The sequence below is a fragment of the Armigeres subalbatus genome, chromosome 3, assembly GCF_024139115.2.
Source record: "Armigeres subalbatus isolate Guangzhou_Male chromosome 3, GZ_Asu_2, whole genome shotgun sequence".
In the NCBI taxonomy this organism is placed as follows: domain Eukaryota; kingdom Metazoa; phylum Arthropoda; class Insecta; order Diptera; family Culicidae; genus Armigeres; species Armigeres subalbatus.
The window spans coordinates 28,119,340-28,137,339 of record NC_085141.1 but is presented as its reverse complement, the minus strand read 5'-3'; positions in this window follow the sequence as shown (position 1 = coordinate 28,137,339).

The window sequence follows — 18,000 nt, the reverse complement described above, 5'->3', positions numbered from 1 at the left end:
ATGAAGTTTTTGTCACCTTCGATAATTGTAGTATTAATCGATGATTCATTTGAATCTAGAATCTTGCTGAGACTACATCAATCATTTGATGATCAAATTAAGCCAATTCTATGACTGTCGTTAGTTTTAGTTTTGAATTATTGCTAATTTCCATATCGCCTAATCAAGCCTGCAAGCAGTCGCAATAAAGTTTCTTGATGATTTCGGCAAATGCATCTTCTCCTAGTATTTTCCTATCAAAACGGCAGGATCAAGGCTTTTGATAGGGTTCCGAACAGAAATGAAATTGGCTGTTTTTAACATAGTCAAAACTGTTCGGAAAATTTGCCGAGGTGTAATGCTTCCTTAACTACAATTAATTAATTTAAGCATTGTGATCTACTTTAGCGCATGCAAAAATTACAATCCATCTGCACTTAATTTTCATGCTACAGTTACTGATGCTAAATGCCAGATCATGGGTCCCAAAGGCATCGGACATTTAATTTGCCACCATGTATTCAAACAGAATTGATGATGACGAAAAAAATCCGTTAGCAAGATTCTAGAGGTGTGAACCTTTCTTTAACACCAAATTAAACGACTGAATGAGAACTAGCTATCGTTATTTTAAGCTATTACCACTTTACGTTTTAACCATTCATTCGAGAGCCGCGGCTCAAAATTATAGAGTCGTGCTCGTTCGCTCCTTCTCGCGAACCGGCTCAAATGAACGGCTCGTGAGCGCCTTCATCTCATTGAAGATGACTGGAGATATTCGATCCGCCATTGGTAGCCGCAACCGCTGACTGGCACGGTGCCCCAGGGAACAGAGAAACGACTGGTATGACGGCAAATGTGAGCAGTTAGTAGAAGAAAATGCAGTGCATGGGCGATTGCACAGCACCTACGAGGGCGAACGAGGCACGTTATAAACAGGCGCGGAACAGACAAACTGATTTTCCGGAGGAAAAAGCGCCAACAGGAAGATCGAGACCGTGAAGAGACTGGCCTGTACCGCGCTAATAACACACGAAAGTTCTACGAAGTTGAACTCGTTCACGTAAGAGCTCGTGACAGCCTGATATGTGTAGGACATAAACGGGAACCTTCTTACGAACGAGCGTGAGGTGATCCAAAGGTGGCGGCAGCACTGAAGAACACCTGAATGGCGATCTGGCAGACAAAAATGGCGGTATGGTGATAAACCTGGGGAACGCGCGCGGACATAATTACCGGCTCCGGATCTCCAGGAACCAGGGAGATTGGCAGCTGAAGAACAACAAAGCCCTGGGGTTGACCAACTACCAGGAGAGCTATTTAAATAGTGGTGAGGGTACTGGCTAGAGCGCTGTGCTGGGCCATTATCAAGGTTAAGGAGGAAGTTTTGCCGCAGTGGATGGAAGAGTGCATGTCCCATCTACAAAAGGGCGATAAGCTGATTGTAGCAACTACCGCGCAATCACATTGCTGAACGCCGCCTACAAGGTACTCTCCCAAATTTTATGCCGTCACTAGCACCAATTGCAGAGGAATTCGTGGGAGTACCAGGCGGTTTTATAACGAACGCTGCCAGAAGTACTGCAGAAGTGCCGCGATACAACGCCCACTCATCATCTATTCATCGACTTCAAAGCCGATATGATAATCGATCGGGACCAGCTATGGCAGCCAATGCACGAAAACCGATTTCCGGATAACGACACGGTTGATCAAAGCGACGATGGATCGGTGATGTGCGTAGTTGAGTTTCAGGCATTCTCGAGCCCTTCGAAACCCGCAGAGGGTTACGGCAAGGTGATGGTCTTTCGTGTCTGCTATTCAACACGCTTTGGAAGGGTAATACGAAGGATTCACGAGTGGTAATTTTCAATAAGTCCGTCCAGCTATTTGGCTTCGCGACGACATAGATATTATGGCACGTAACTTGAGAAGATGGAGGAAGCCTACATCAGACTGAAGAGGGAGCCGCGGATGGACGATCATCAACACGTCGAAGACGAAGTACATGATAGGAAGAGGTTCAAGAGAAGACATGTGAGCCACCCACCCGAGTTGGCATCGGTGGTGTGAAATCGAGGTGGTAGAAGAATTTGTATGGCTCACTGGTGACTGCCGAAATGATACCACAGAGAAATTGGAGCGTATAGTGGCTGGAAATCGCATGTTTTGACTGCAAGACGCTCGATCGAATAGAGTTCGCCGCCGTACCAAACTGACATCTCAAAACGCCTATTAGACCGGTAGTCCTCTACGGACACGAGACCTGGACGATGCTCGTGGGGATCAACGCGCACTCGGAGTTTTCGAAAGGAAGTGCTGCGTACCATCTATGGTGGGGTGCAGATGGCGGACGGTACGTGGAGGAAGAAGAACCACGAGTTGATAGCTGTGGGAGAACCATCCATCGTTCACACCGCGAAAATCGGACGACTGCGGTGGGCCAGGCAGTAGCCAGAATGTCGGAAACCTCGAGTGAAATGGTTCTCGACAACGATCCGACGGACAAGAAGGCGAGTGCGAGCGGGCAAGGTGGATCGATCAGGTGGAAGATGACTTGCGGACCTCCGTAGACTGCGGGTTGTGCGGACCGGAGCCGGAATGGAGAAGACTCTTAATACCGCACAGGCCATTCGCGCCTTAGTCTGAATAAATAAATGAGTTTACTCAAGTATGTGAGGTATCCTTTGGGCGGGTGTATACGAGACTCATTCTGCCAGCTTCCTTCTCCTTGCCATGTTTGTGCAACCGGCAAGCGAGTGGTATACACTGCGGACTGAAAGCTACGATCGCGGCACGCGCGTTTACGTAACCACCTTCGCCTTTGTTCAGCGAAGCTTGATTTTACCGTTTGGCCAGCTCCTGGGACAAAATTGGACAGCATTAAGTAATTAACAATTTACAAAGTATTAGAGCAACGCTGTGAAATTTTTACCTTTTAAAACACTTTTAAACATGCTATCAAGGGCCTTAGCCGTGCGGTAAGAGCGCGGCTACAAAGCAAGACCATGCTGAGGGTGGCTGGGTTCGATTCGATGCCGGTCTAGGCAATTTTCGAATTGGAAATTGTCTCGACCTCCCTGTATAAAAGCTATCATCGTGTTAGCCTTATGATATACGAATGCAATGGTAACCTCGGAGAAACCTCGCGTTAATAACTGTGGAAGGTGCTTAATGAACACTGTGCTGCGAGGCGGCTCTGTCCTAGTGTGTGGGATGTATGCCAATAAGAAGAATAAAACATGCTATCGTTATTTGCGTGACAATTTATAGGGGACAAGGGCCAAGCGACTTTAGACTATCAATATTCATATAACTCTGTTTGCGCTTATTGATAGAAAATATCTATCACTAATACGAGTTAGTATTACGTTGGTGTTGTTTGCGAAAATTGGATGATTTTCCATTGGCAATTAGCAGACCTCCGACCATTTGATTATTTAGAAAATAGCTTAGGAATACTTCCTGCAAACTGATCCAAAAGGATAGCGATGCAAAAAACATCCTTTCAAGTCGAAAGAGCAGAAACAGTAATATTGACATCATCAGGCGGCCGCTTCAACAGTCCAAAATTGCTATGTGGCCCTTGATAGTAAGCATGCTGGGGACCATCTGGAGTAGGGACATTCAATAGGGTTTGTTCCAGGATTGACACCGAAAGTCGTGCTACGAATATTGAGCTACACTCATTGAATCGAACTATAAATAAATCGTTAAACTTGAACTAAAACTATATTTAAATTAAAACGAACGCAACTATTTTATCAAAATAAGCAAAAAACAAGGTTCCAATTTACAGTTTATTGGCCCCAGAGCCTTTCTGTGAAGTATCGTATTGTACGATAAAAATTGAACCCAAAAGATGGGAAGAACAAAGGTGATGACAAACGTCAACATGTGGTCAATCAAAAGTTTTATTGTGCCTAACGTCATAATTACAAGAAGGCTACTCGAACTAAACAAACGTGCTCTAAGTATTTTCACGGGCCTAGTAATGGGCACGTCTGATTAGATATCATTTAAAAATATAGGCCTGGTCCAAAGTGATATATGTCGTTCTGAACATGGAACGTGAAACATCAGTGCATCTTTTTTGCAATTGTGTTGCATTATATAAACGAAGTCTACTAAAAGTCATACATGCAACCGGAAGAGGTTTTGACCATAAATCCCAAAAAGTGGTTATTATCAACCATCTCACCTGATCTGGAAGACGCGTCATAATGCCTAGTTGGTTATCATCAATTGATTTTCCAGCCTTTTTGACGCGTAATATTAAATAGGGGTTTCCCAAAAAGTTCACATTAGTGGACGCGTGTTTCTCGCCTCAACAAAAAAAAACTATTTTATATTAGTGAACTAAACATACAGTAAAAGGTAAAATATCTTATCTATTGCTCTTAAAATTTGATTTGAACTTTTATCTAGTGCTAGTCCATCCACCAGGATATGGTTCAGATCCGGAAACCTGGTTGCCCCAGGAAGTGGGACGAATTACGATTAGCTCCTAGCCCATCTTGCGACAAATCATATTCATGGTTTTGAAGCCAAGATTTTGAAAGCAAGATGACCAAGATGACGTGTAGTAAGATCAGTTTACTTACTACTTATGGATCCAGCACCTCCGGTGCAAAATGAACTTGAAAGATCTCCATCCTGAGCGTTGCCCGGTATCGCTTTAACCTGTTGCCAGGTTAGATTTCTACGACTTTTATTTCTTTATTGAGGCTTCCGCCGTGAGCCTCTGGTCTGCCTCTGCTGCGATGTCCCGTTTCCAGTCTAATGCTTGTTTAGATTTCGTTCTGCCCTACGTAGAGTGGCCGACCCAGCCCCCCCGATCCACTGTTGCTATCGGCCTCTGTGACAACGACGATGGAGCTCGTTGTTTGAAATCAGTTGTGAGGCTACAGGCCGAATTATATGCAGGCATCTGTTAATGAACACCTGCAGCCGTTGAGTCTCCACTGATACACCATGTTTCGCTAGCGTATAACAGCACAGATTTCACGTTAGAGTTGAAAATTCGCATTTTGGTGCGTCACTTATCTGCTGTTTTCCAGATATTTCTAAACTCGCAAAGGCAGCTCTGCTTTCTTGATCCGGTGCTATGTTGATCTTGGTACCGCCGTCTGACGCCATTTGGCTACCAAGATATTGGAAGCTTTCAACACTTCTCCACTGGTTGCCCGGCTACCGTGAAACTGGAAGGATTACCATGTTTACATCCAAAGATTTGGTTTTGTTGACGTTGATACTAAACCCGCCGAGAGGAGCGCTCGGCAAGGTCGTTGAGCCTCTCATTATCAGAGCGCCGTTGCGCGAGGAGTGCAAACATCATCCGCATTTCGAAGTCATTTAGGTGCTCCATGGTTATAGGCTGCCATAACAGCCCGCTGTTTGGTTACGTCAATCGCATCTACCAGAATCTCGCGATTACGATGAGGAAGCAACGGTGATAGAATCTCTTGCTCACACCACATAGCAACCCGGATAGGGGTCGACAAGACCCCATTGTGCAGCACTCACACGAGAAGGCTCATGCTGTGCCTCGATGAGGCCGATGATTTTCTCAGGAACTCTTGCGTCTCAGGGCGCCCCATATTCTCGTGATTGAGACGGTCAGCTTTCAGTCAATGAATACCAAGTAAAGGGACTCGCTGATTATTTCGCTGGTGGTGGCCAGATTATTCTCGCTGGTGGTGATGAAAGCATTCTTGATGGCGGTCCATGTCTTCACGCCGCCACATTCCGAATATCTGCAGCACGCGCTCCAGTTCTTCAGCGAAGGACCGTTTCACCGTGGCATCTTCAGTTGGCGTGTGTTGAATCGTCCAACTCTTTCCTCCTGCCGACGAATCCGGCAATGCGCAGGCGTATTTCGCCGATGAGGAGGTGATGATCAGAATATCGGCACTACGTTTTATTCCGTACATCAAGAAGGCTCTTTCCTTGGCTGATGCAGATGTGGTCGATTTGATTTTCTGTAAAGCCGTCACGGGAGACCCTCGACCATGAACCGGTCGATGAGGAAGAGCGATCCCTCGATCACCATGTCGTTATTCCACAAAATTCTGCGAACAGCTCGTTTTCGCTCATTTCTCCGAGACCATGGCGTCCCATAATGCGCCTCATGGTTCGAGTTTTCGGATCCGATCTTTCGCATTGAAGTCGCCAAACAGATCTTGATATCACCCTTCGGATTCTACGACGGCATTGAGTTGACTGTAGTAGTTCTCTTTGTCTTGCAGATCGGCATCTTGGCGCATAACTGGATTATGGTAAGGTTTCGGACCCGTGTTCTAAATCTGGCAACGATTATCCTTTCACTTATAGTTCCCACTTCAAGCGCAGAGTGTGCCTGAGCGCTAGTAGGAAGCCAACTCTGCGATGCCGGGGAGCCGTTCACCTCGTAAACTAGAGTATAGCAGAACTTGTCCCGACGGCGTTCTGTGTTCTCTAAAGTTTGGTAACGGACTTCACTCCAGTCCCAGGATCTCAAGCTTCATGCGCGTGCCTCATTGGCAAGTTGTGCCAATTTACCCTGCTGGGCTTAGGTTAAACGTTCCATGTTCCTATTCGTGTCCGTTGTTTCGCGTTAAGAGTCGTTGCCGAAATCAGTCCGTATTCTTTCATTATCGGATTCTCGAACAAATTGATGTTTCGGGAACAGTAGGTTGTTGCTCCAAGGTTCCTATCCACCGGGATGGGGCTGCCTCTTAGTATAGCCTGGGGAATAGATTTCATACTCAGCCGATGGATGGGAGAAGACGCTGTTGGAGCCGCACTCTTGGAACAGACGCTCGTCAGTCGGGTCAAATTTGTTTAAAGTCCCACCCAACACCAGGACTAGGTTGAGTGCTTGAGCGGCACACGGTTGCTTTGATAGGGCCTGCTTAGGGACACAGTAGCTTTTTATAGGAGTTCAACGAGCCCACTGTCGAACCCACCACATCCTAGGCAGACCCACAGGACGCACCTCCCTCTAGCTGATGTCAGAAGGACAACAGTGCCCGAGTTGCACTACCAGCTAAGTACGCAACCCTTAGCTGGCGGTCAATTGTCATCAAGACCCTGGAAGGAGTATTGGAACTCGTGAGGACAGAGCTATGTTGACGCCCTGCCAGATGTCAACTCACCATTTCGCAGCATAAGATCAGTGGAAAAGTAAAAGAGAACTAGCGGCACGCAGCGATGATTCGCCACCTTAGTAAAGTCTAGCTCCTTGATCAATGGTGCTCTTCGCCCGACGACCTCACTCACATGTGTTTTTGTCGCTTTTCCTCACTCTGTTTTTATACCTCTTTTTTACGCTTCCACTCAATTGTAGGATGTGAAGGCAGCATTTTGGATGATGATTTATTTGACTCTAGGGAGTTTGAGGAGTTTTGTCAAGCCTGGTCATACTCATCGGAACAAAACTATCGCACTTGTATTATACAAGTTGGAAAAACTGATTCGGATAGTGGCTCCCAGCTAGAATGTCGCAAATTAATCGATTACTTCGATTAATCGATTCATCGTTGTGATAATCGATTAATTTTGAATCGATTATTACCAACGATTAATCGATTCAATAATCGAGATGATCGTGAGTAATCGATTAGTTACTAATCGATTAATCAGAATTTTACGACATCTAAGGATGTCGAAAATTGATTGATTATTTTGACGATGATCTCATCGTTGTGATAATCGATTAATTTTGAATCGATTACTATACAATGATTAATGATAATAATCGACAAGAATCAAGAGTAATCGATTAGAATCTAATCGATTAATCGGGATTTACGACATCTTACCACCAGCGACGGGGTTTGATAAAAACGCTTTGTTCTCGCTCATTTCATGTAGACTATATTTTTTGCACAGCATTTCAAGTTGAATGCATCATCAGAACCAGTGCTCCCGTAATAGGGGCTTATTAAAAGAAATTTATCATGGGTTTAGCCCCCGAATCAGTTCATTATCGTAACAATGCGAAAAACGTTCTCACGGTATGCTCATCAGTGTATACAGCATAATAAGTGAGATTTTCTCATTCTCCTTTGGATTCAAACCTACTCAGGAAGTGGACAATTTCGATTAGCTCATATCCCATTTGCGACATATCAAACTTCGTGATTTAGGATGAGTGAAGATAGGATGAGGGCGATCAAATATGACGTCACTACTTTTGGATTGCATTACCCTCCCTCTGACACGCTTTTTGTATACCTAGTACATGTCTGTCACAACATCTTGACCCTCCCCCTAAAACCGTGACATCATTGTTGAACGACCCTGAATGAATTAATTTTGAGAGGTTTTGGATACATTGGCCACGCCGAAGTGTTCCGGAACCTGGTTCACAGAGAAATGGACAAATTACGATTAGCTCGAAACCCATCTTGCGACGAAGCAAGCTTCACGATTTGAAAATAAGAAAAACTAAAGAAATTTCTAAAATTTGTCCGATTCGCTCGAAAGTGTTTCAAAACTGGTTTCTCAGAAAAATTAATGAATTAGATTAGCCTGAGACCCAGCAAGATGCTTTTTTGAATCATTGGCCATATCCGGTAATGTTCCATGTTGCCTGGTTCTCCAGTCTCTCAAACGATTTATAGTTCTGCGGATCCTCGACATATCAACTTCACTATTCAGGAAGATGAGCATGAGATGAATTTTTGGGAGTTTTGGACATATTGAAATTATGTCTGAAACCGATTCCATCAGTATAATGTACATATTTCTATTGCCTCAAATCCCATTTAGCGAAATATTTTTTTCCAATTTTTTATTTGGTAGGCTCAGGCGTTATAACAATTTACGGAGCCACTTTCTTTGAGATCTGTACAATCGACAAAATCTTATTATTAAATTAGTAGAGAGGGAAATAAGCCAACGTACTGTGGTGACTGAGGTTAGGTTTACAATGTTTAAGGATGGACGGGAGTTAGGATTGAATCAGGGAATCATCATAATCAAGGAATTTTAGAGCTCATCCGTCATTTGTCGGGGACGATGTGGTGTGTCGTCGTGCTCGAAGAATGGTTCGAATGGAGCATCTTCCGGACGGCCAGAGCTACGGCGCTCTACGGGACAGACAGACAGGAGCAAAACAAAAAAAACTTTGAAGAAAGAAAAAACAAAGTATTAGACTTTTATGTCAGAGGAACAAAGAAAACTATAAATGGTGATAGACCATCACGATCCCCAAAACACCTCTTATCTCCTGGAAGGGTTGTTTACCTCAGGCCACTAGGGTATCCAATAATTGCTTCTCTGAGACGTCGTTCTCGAGCAGAACCAAACTACGTGATCGATGTCATCATAACCGGTCCGCACCTACATAAGTTAGCTATCGAGGTTTATTCTGTACAGATGTGCGTTTAGTGAAAGTGATTGGACAAGTCTCGAATCACGCGAATTGCCTCGACTTAATTCCTCACCTCTGAACCACGCTCGCTCCAGAAATTTTGGAACTATAGAAAATAGCCACCGTCCAAGTTCGTTGTGTGTCCAGTTTCTTTGCCAACTTTGAAGTACTCTGACGGACTAATGAAAAACTCGTTGCTCGAGAATTGTCTATCATAACCTCACCTTCCTTTGCCAGAGTCTGCCTTCTCATTGCCGTAGATTGAGCAGTGAGAAGGACCCAAACAAAGGTAATCTTGAATGATCTTCAAAAACACGCATCTGCTCTCTTATGTTTGTAAGAAAGTAAGATGCGTAAAGTTTCATCGACGGAGTGCCTCGATAGAACTAAGACTATCCGAGAAGATGAAAATGGTCTACGGCTGATTGGAAATTATCCCTAAAGCGAAGTTAATTGCTGCCAGCTCAGCAACATAAACGAACACGGTTCCTGAAGTTTTCGGAAGGTGGTTGAAGTTACATTGAAAACACTGAAGCCAGTGGATCCGTTAATGCGAGAACCACCAGTGAAATATCTGTTGTTGCATGATGTCTATATTTTCAGAAAAAATGGAGGAATTGAAAGATTTCGAAGATGATCTGGTATTCCTTGAATAGCATGTTTCATGACTCGTATTCAATTGAGAAACTGTCATTGGTGAAGTCAACTCGAGGGGGAGTATAACATGGAAGACAAAGATCGACGATATGAGTTGAGAAAACTCTTAAGAATCTTGACCGATGAAGCAGTTCAAGCATATTATCGAAGTTGTAAGACAAGTGTGTTACTTGTTCCACATTTGATTAGTATTCTTAATGAGAGTCTAGTAACGGTGCTTTAAAGGTGACTCCAGCAAGCACCTCAGGCTCATTTATCGTTGAATGCATACAGCCATGGGCAACAGAAACAACGATATTGAATTCGTTCAATTTGATAAGGTGGCTAACACGCTGAGAGGAAGCAGAAGGAGCCACTCTAAAACAGAGAGAATAGTCGTTCATAGAGTTTGATGAGGTCTTCCGGGTGAGCACCACCATGTCGGAGATAGAACGTAGAAAATGGATCCTTTCCGCATTCTCTATCAAAACTCAATATGAAGTCTCCAGGCATTTAGAATCAAACACGACCCCAAAGGTATTTAGAAGATAAAGATTGGTTGATGTCATCATTCAACAGCTTTAGTTTCAGTTGAGCAGTGCGCTTCTTAGTAAACACAACAACTGAGTTTTGCGGTGAAACTCGATCCCCAAATGTCTGGCAAACAGTCAGATTATCTAGGTACTTTGTAATGGTCCTTGCAAGACAGCTGCACTTGGACCTCTTAGAGAGACCACGCATCATCTGAAGTTGTCTGAGCGTGCATTGTCCTTCCAAACAATTGTCAATATCTTTAAATAGAAATTATAAAGCAAGGACTTGGAACCTTGGGGATGACCCATGTAACTATTTCTGAAGTTGTCAGAGTGCCGAGTGTAAAATTTATTTGTTTTCTGACAACAAATTGTACAAGAAATTATTCAAAATAACGGCAATCCATTACTGTGCAGATTGTCTGACAGCACCTTATGGAAACTGAATCAAAAGCGCCTCATCAAGAATACTGAAGCCAATTCCTTGCAAAAGGCCAGCTGATATCTGAAGAGCAACGCTAGAAATATTTGTTCCTTTACCTTTACGAAATCCAAACTGAGTATTTGAGAGTAATGACTTTTGTTCAACCAATGGTCGATTCTTGAAAGGATCATTTTTCCAATAATTTTCTCATGCATGAAAGCATGGCAATCGGTCGTAGGAATTGTAATCAGACGCTGGTTTCCAGGCTTTATTAGCTATTACTTATCCTGTCGCTATTCTGGTGGTACGATGTTGTACTCGAAACAGTTGTACAGGTCAAGTAACCGTCTTTTGCGATATCTGGAGATTTTAAGAAGATTGAATTTGATGTTATCGCATCCCGGAGCAGAGTTATTCGATGAAAGAAGAGACATAAAAACCAGCATTGAGAATGGCCCATCCAAGAACGGGATGTGATTGATTCTCGAAATAGCGGTTCTGCTGGTACGGAATCTGGACAGACCTTTTTGCGAAATTGAATATCCATCGTTGGAGTATTCACTTCCTCGTTTGGAAATGGGTTCCGCATGTTGGACCGTTTTCCAAAGTGTTGTCATTGAGGTTTTCGCGATAGTCCTCGACAAAACGTCGTCGCAGTAGCTACGTTTTTAGCCTTGAGAAGATTTTTGAGCTTCTTTTCAAGCCTCAAAATCTTCAAAGCTCGGATTCCGTGTTTACGAAAGGCATTGAAGGATCAGATTCTCAGAATACAACTTAGGTTCATCATCCCATCCAGGAGTGGCTGGTCTTCTTATGACAGATGTACTTGGAACACGTCGTTTCTGAGCTTCTAGTGCGCTCTTTTGAATCAACTCAGAAGGAATCGATATTCATCCAAAGGTGGAAGAGTATCAGTGATTCAATACCAATTTTACCGTCGATGAATTTTTGCCAGTCAATGTTCTTCGAGATCGAAAGGAACATTAACTGGCTCAGATTCTTGATAGCCACTTTTAATGGTGGTGGCTATTGGCATATGGTCACTACTGTGGATCTTGGATAACTTCCACTGCAATCTAACGATAGAATTAGAACATAAAGACAGATCATACGGCTTTGTTGACCATTTGGTCCTATTCGACATTTCCACCAGCAGCCCTGTCGTCAAAACATGGGTACTTAGTCGCTATTTTTAAGGCTCATACAATAAGACTATTTGAGGGCGCATATTCGAAAACTAAGAATTTCGGTGAGATCTAGGACAGAAGTTCGGTTCGGGAACTGAATCAACTCTACTCGAAGACACGCATACACGTCGATGTGCTGTAAGACGCGGATTTGGCATCAATAGCGTAGGTGTGTTGAAGGATCAATGGTGCGAATGATTAGAAGTTATCCATTCACCAGAGCTGCGGCAACACGCAAGCTGGAAACATTTTTCAACGTGATGGGCGATATGCAAGGAGCGTGATCGGAGGTAACCGATCATAGAGGTTGAAAATCCGAAAACTATAGCATAATCATCGTCCAAGCCAACCCGGAAGCACTGAATATTATAAGGACGCATTCTACGCACAGCTCAAACTAAATTGAAAGCGCTTGCCAATACGTCAAAATCATCATAGGTCATGTAAATGCTCTGCTCAGGTTGGACAGGGGAGGAGTCTCAGAAAGACTATTAAGTTCAGCGCCCACTGGTTGATGGCTGAAAGCGGACTACGGATAATTAATTACGCGGCTTCAATAATATGGCGATTCCTAGCACCTTCTTTTAGCACACCAATCAATATCGGTATACTTGGAGGTCAACACTGCAGACAGAATAACAAATTTATTGATGGATGGTTCCAGAGCTTTAAATATTCGATTATTTTTTATGAAGCCCATCGGCCTTCTTTGTCACTTCACTTCTGAACATATTCATATTCGGCGCTGCACCGTCAATTTTCAGAATGAATATGGGTCAGTGAGTATTTATTTGAATATCACAAATTATTAAATAATCGTAAAACTGAACACATATTTGATGATTTAAATAAATACACGCATAGATCTAATCCCGACGTTCAATTGAGGGGCATTTTTAGCGCCAAATGTCAATATAATCAAGGCTAATTTTGTTTTTTTTTCGCGCGCAATTACCATACTCAATGGTAATCAATTGAATGAATTTATGAAGAAGTAAACTGAGTAAGTCATTCTATGTTTTGAATAATCAAAACACGAATGTCAAAAGTCGGAGTGAACGTGCTTCATGAAAGTGAATATTTCATGCTCTGGATGGTACTTCTCACACATTATCGACATCAGGATCTATCTGACATTAACATCGACTGTCTAGGAATGGTTAAACTGCAAGCATAACTATTCGTCATCAACAATGTTCGGTAACGACGGCCGCCTCGGTACAATCTAGAGTGACTGAAGCAACCTGATGTCTCCATTGCAAATGTGCAGCATCTTAAAGCAGCGTCGCGGAAGAAGGGTAGCTCGATGGGGCTTTCTTGAGTACATTTGGGGCCTCTGTTGAAGTGCAGTTGAAGCAGACATTAGCAACGCAGTATAAAACAATATTAGGTATGTGTGACAAAGTTGACGAAACAATTGGTTCGACGAGGAGTGCAGATAGATTTTGGAGAAGAAGGATGCAGTGCGGGCGGTCGCGCTGCAACAAGGAATCAGGGACATTGTGGAACGCTGTAGACGAAAACGGAGACAGCAGAGCCGCTTCTTCCAGAAAAAGAAACTTTGCCTGGAACAAGCGAAGTGCGAGGAAATGGAACACCTGTGCCATTCTGAAGAAACTCGTAAGTTCTATCAGAAGCTTAACGCATACCGCAAAGGCTACGCGTTATCGGAAGAAGGAAGCGGCACTTCAAGGAATACTTAAATCCCTCTGAGAGCACAAGCGGTGAAAGTCAAGGCAGCGGAGAAGGCGAGCCAGTTCAGCGAACGTTGGAAACTTAACAGCCTCAAACTTTAAGAAAATTGAAGACCCAACAGCCCAATAGCATCGATGCAGCTAAAAAGGATTATATCTGAACTGAATTCATCAAGATGATCCCGGATCGCCACCCTCAGCATGGTCTTGCTTTGTAGTCGCGCGTCTTACCGCACGGCTAAGGAGGGCCCCTCCGGAAAGCTATCCACTTGTCTTCACAGACTGGTATTCAGAATCTAGAAAACTGACCAGCTACCGGGGAACTAGAAGGAAGTAATGAGAGCTTTCGAGCGATCACCATCCTAAATGCCACCTGCAAAGTGATATCCCAGATCATCATTTGTGATCTGAACGGACCCTGCCTTGCTCAGAACTGGCACTACTTTTTTTTTGAAATTCATGATCATAATACAGTGGTTTACAGTTCGTGTAAGGCATATTTGTCCATACTATTTTTCCATTATACTACAAATTTGGATGGTAAAATGGAAAACCAACAACAGAAAGTTACATGACTACATTTTACTCAATTAGTTTGGGTGAGTTTGATGGTTTGTCGAGCTATGCAATGGGGCACGATAATATGGAATATGATTGTTCTCTGCATCGACATACATTTTTGGCAAGAATGAATAAATTAGACTGAATTATTTTGGTACAAATTTATCATGAACTTGATTTTTGCACCTAGTTTCATAAAATACTATTATTGCACTTGTCATAAGACGAATTAATAATATCACATTTTATTTAACGACTTCATTTGGGACTTTACAGACACGTTTTTCGATCTCAGTAGAAATATTGACTTCAGTGTCTCGTACTTGACTCGACTTAGTTAGACTTGATTAGTCCTAGAACGTCAAGTCAAGAATAACACACTGTAAAGGATCTTACGAAGTTCTAGATATATATCTGTAAAATTACAATCTAGCGGTGGAATGAAATGGAATAATACTAAATAACTCGTACGACAAGTAAATATATCCCACAAAAAGCTCTAAACAGTTTTCTATTCAAATATGTCAAATGTTTGCAGCTCCGCATTCTAGATCAATTTATGTATGATCGTTTTAAAATTCAAACATCTCTTACTACTCATCAAATGTTTACATACTCATGAATTTCGAGCTGTGGTATATATTCTTTTCTGTATGTGAACTTAAACCGGATTGAAAGCATAAGATTTTTTTTGCAAATCGGCCATTCCGTTGGCTAGTTTAACCCTCAAACTGCCGGGACGAATCTTGACAACTTAAAACAGCTCGTTCTCGTTCAATTTTTAACTAAATTGCAAGCGGTTTCAACTGTGATCAAGGGGAATAGTAGTTCCAGCATGCAGATGGGTGAAATGCTCAGGATGACCCTCCCTCTTTAAGAGGGGGGAGTTTTGAAGTGTGGCATAAGTCATTTTTTGAGCAAATGTTGAGTATTTTGAATTTTTTAACGTCGTAACACGTGTTTTAGTATAAGTAATTAATGATTAATGTGAGTGGTTGACAACAATGGTCAAATAAACATAAATTGACCTCCGGGTGACCTTCCAATAGGTTCCGGAAATCCGGAATATCCAGTATAAAAGGCCAGCATAGAATCACTGAATATATCAATTTTCCGACACCTCAAACTTCTCAGAATGTCACAGGTAACTTAGAAAACGCCATAGTTTCTTGGTAGGGTAAACTGGCCATTTGATGGCCACGGAAAAGGTTCTGGAAACCCGGAAATTCCTGTAAAAAATGGCCAACATAAAACTACAAAACAAATAAGCCTTTCGATACCTCAAACTTCTTAGAATATCATTAGTAATCTGTAAAAAGCCTTAGTTTCTTATTAGGGTAAAACTGGCCGTGCGGTGGCCATGGAACAGGTTCCGGAAACCCGGGATTTCCGGTAGAAAATGGCCAACATAAAACTACAAAACAAATTAGGCTTCTGACACCTCAAACTTCTCAGAATCTCATGAGTAATCTAGAAAACGCCTTAGTTTTTTGTCAGGGTAAAACTGGCCGTGCGGTGGCCATGGAACGGGTTCCGGAAACCCGGAATTTCCGGTAAAAAATGGCCAACATAAAACTACAAAACAAATTAGGCTTCCGACACCTCAAACTTCTCATAATCTGATGAGTAATCTAGAAAACGCCTTAGTTTTTTTGTAGGGTAAAACTGGCAGTGCGGTGGCCATGGAACAGGTTCCGGAAACCCGGGATTTCCGGTAGAAAATGGCCAACATAAAACAACAAAACAAATTAGGCTTCCGACACCTCAAACTTCTCAGAATCTCATGAGTAATCTAGAAAAGGCCTTAGTTTTTTTGTTAGGGTAAAACTGGCCGTGCGGTGGCCATGAAACAGGTTCCTGAAACTCGGAATTTTCGGTAAAAAATGGCCAACATGAAACTACAAAACAAATTAGCCTTTCGATACCTCAAACTTCTTAGAATTTCATAAGTAATCTAGAAAAGGCCTTAGTTTCTTGGTAGGATAAAACTGGCAGTGCGGTGGCCATGGAACAGGTTCCGGAAACCGGAATTTCCGGTAAAAAATGACCAACATAAAACTACAAAACAAATTAGCCAAACTTTTCAGAATCTCATGAGTAATCTGGAAAAGGCCTTAGTTTCTTATTAGGGTAAAACTGGCAGTGCGGTGGCCATGGAACAGGTTCCGGAAACCCGGGATTTCCGGTAGAAAATGGCCAACATAAAACTACAAAACAAATTAGGCTTCCGACACCTCAAACTTCTCGGAATCTCATAAGTAACTTAAAAAACGCCATAGTTTTTCAGTAGGGTAAAACTGGCCATGAGATGGTCATGGAACAGGTTCCAGAAACCCAGAATTTCTGGTAAATAATGGCCAACATAAAACTACAAAACAAATTAGTCTTCCGACACCTCAAACTCCTCAGAATCTCTTAAGTAACTTAGAAAACGCCTTAGTTTTTCAGTAGGGTAAAACTGGCCATGGAACAGGTTCCGGGAACCAGGAATTTCCGGTATAAAAGGCCAGAATATAATCACGAAATATGTCGGTCTTTGAACACCTCAATCCTCTCAGAATCTCATTAGTAATCCAGATAACGCCATATTGTTTTGGTAGGATAAAACTGTGCATGTGATGAACACGCAACAGGTTCCGGGAGCCCGGAATTCACGGTACAAAAGGCCAACATAGTTTCCGAAACCTGTTCCATGGCCATCGCACGGCCAGTTTTACCCTAACAAGAAACTAAGGCCTTTTCCAGATTACTCGTGAGATTCTGAGAAGTTTGAAGTGTCGGAAGCCAATTTTGTTATGTAGTTTTATGTTTGCCTTTTATACCAAAAATTCCGGGTTTCCGGAACCTTTTCCGTGGTCATCGCATGGCCAGTTTTACCGTACTAAAAAACTATGGCGTTTTCTAAGTTACTTATGAGATTCTGAGAGGTTTGAGGTGTCGGAAGACTAATTTGTTTTGTTGTTTTATGTTGGCTTTTTGTACCGGAAACTCCGGGTTTCCGGAACCTGTTCCATGGCCACCGCACGGCCAGTTTTACTCTACAAAAAACTATGGCGTTTTCTAGATTACTCATGAGATTCTGAGTAGTTTGAGGTGTCGGAAGCCTAATTTGTTTGTAGTTTTATGTTAGCCATTTTCTACCGGAGATTCCTGTTTCGAACCTGTTCCATGGCCACTGCACGGCCAGTTTCACCCTACCAAGAAGCTAAGGCGTTTTCTAGATAACTTTTGATATTCGGAGAGGATTGAGGTTGAAGCCAAATTTGTTATGAAGTTTTATTTTTGCCTTTTGTACCGGAAATTCCGGGTTTCCGGAACCTTTTCCGTGGCCATCGCACGCCCAGTTTTACCCTACTGAAAAACTATGACGTTTTCTAAGTTACTTATAAGATTCTGAGAGGTTTGAGGTGTCGGAAGCCTAATTTGTTTTGTTGTCTTATGTTGGCTTTTTGTACCGGAAATTCCGGGTTTAAGGAACCTGTTCCATGGCCATCAAATGGCCAGTTCACCCTCCCAAGAAACTATGACGTTTTCTAAGTTAGCTATGAGATTCTGAGAAGTTTGAGGTGGTGGAAGACCGATATATTCAGTGATTCTATGCTGGCCTTTTATACCGGATATTCCGGGT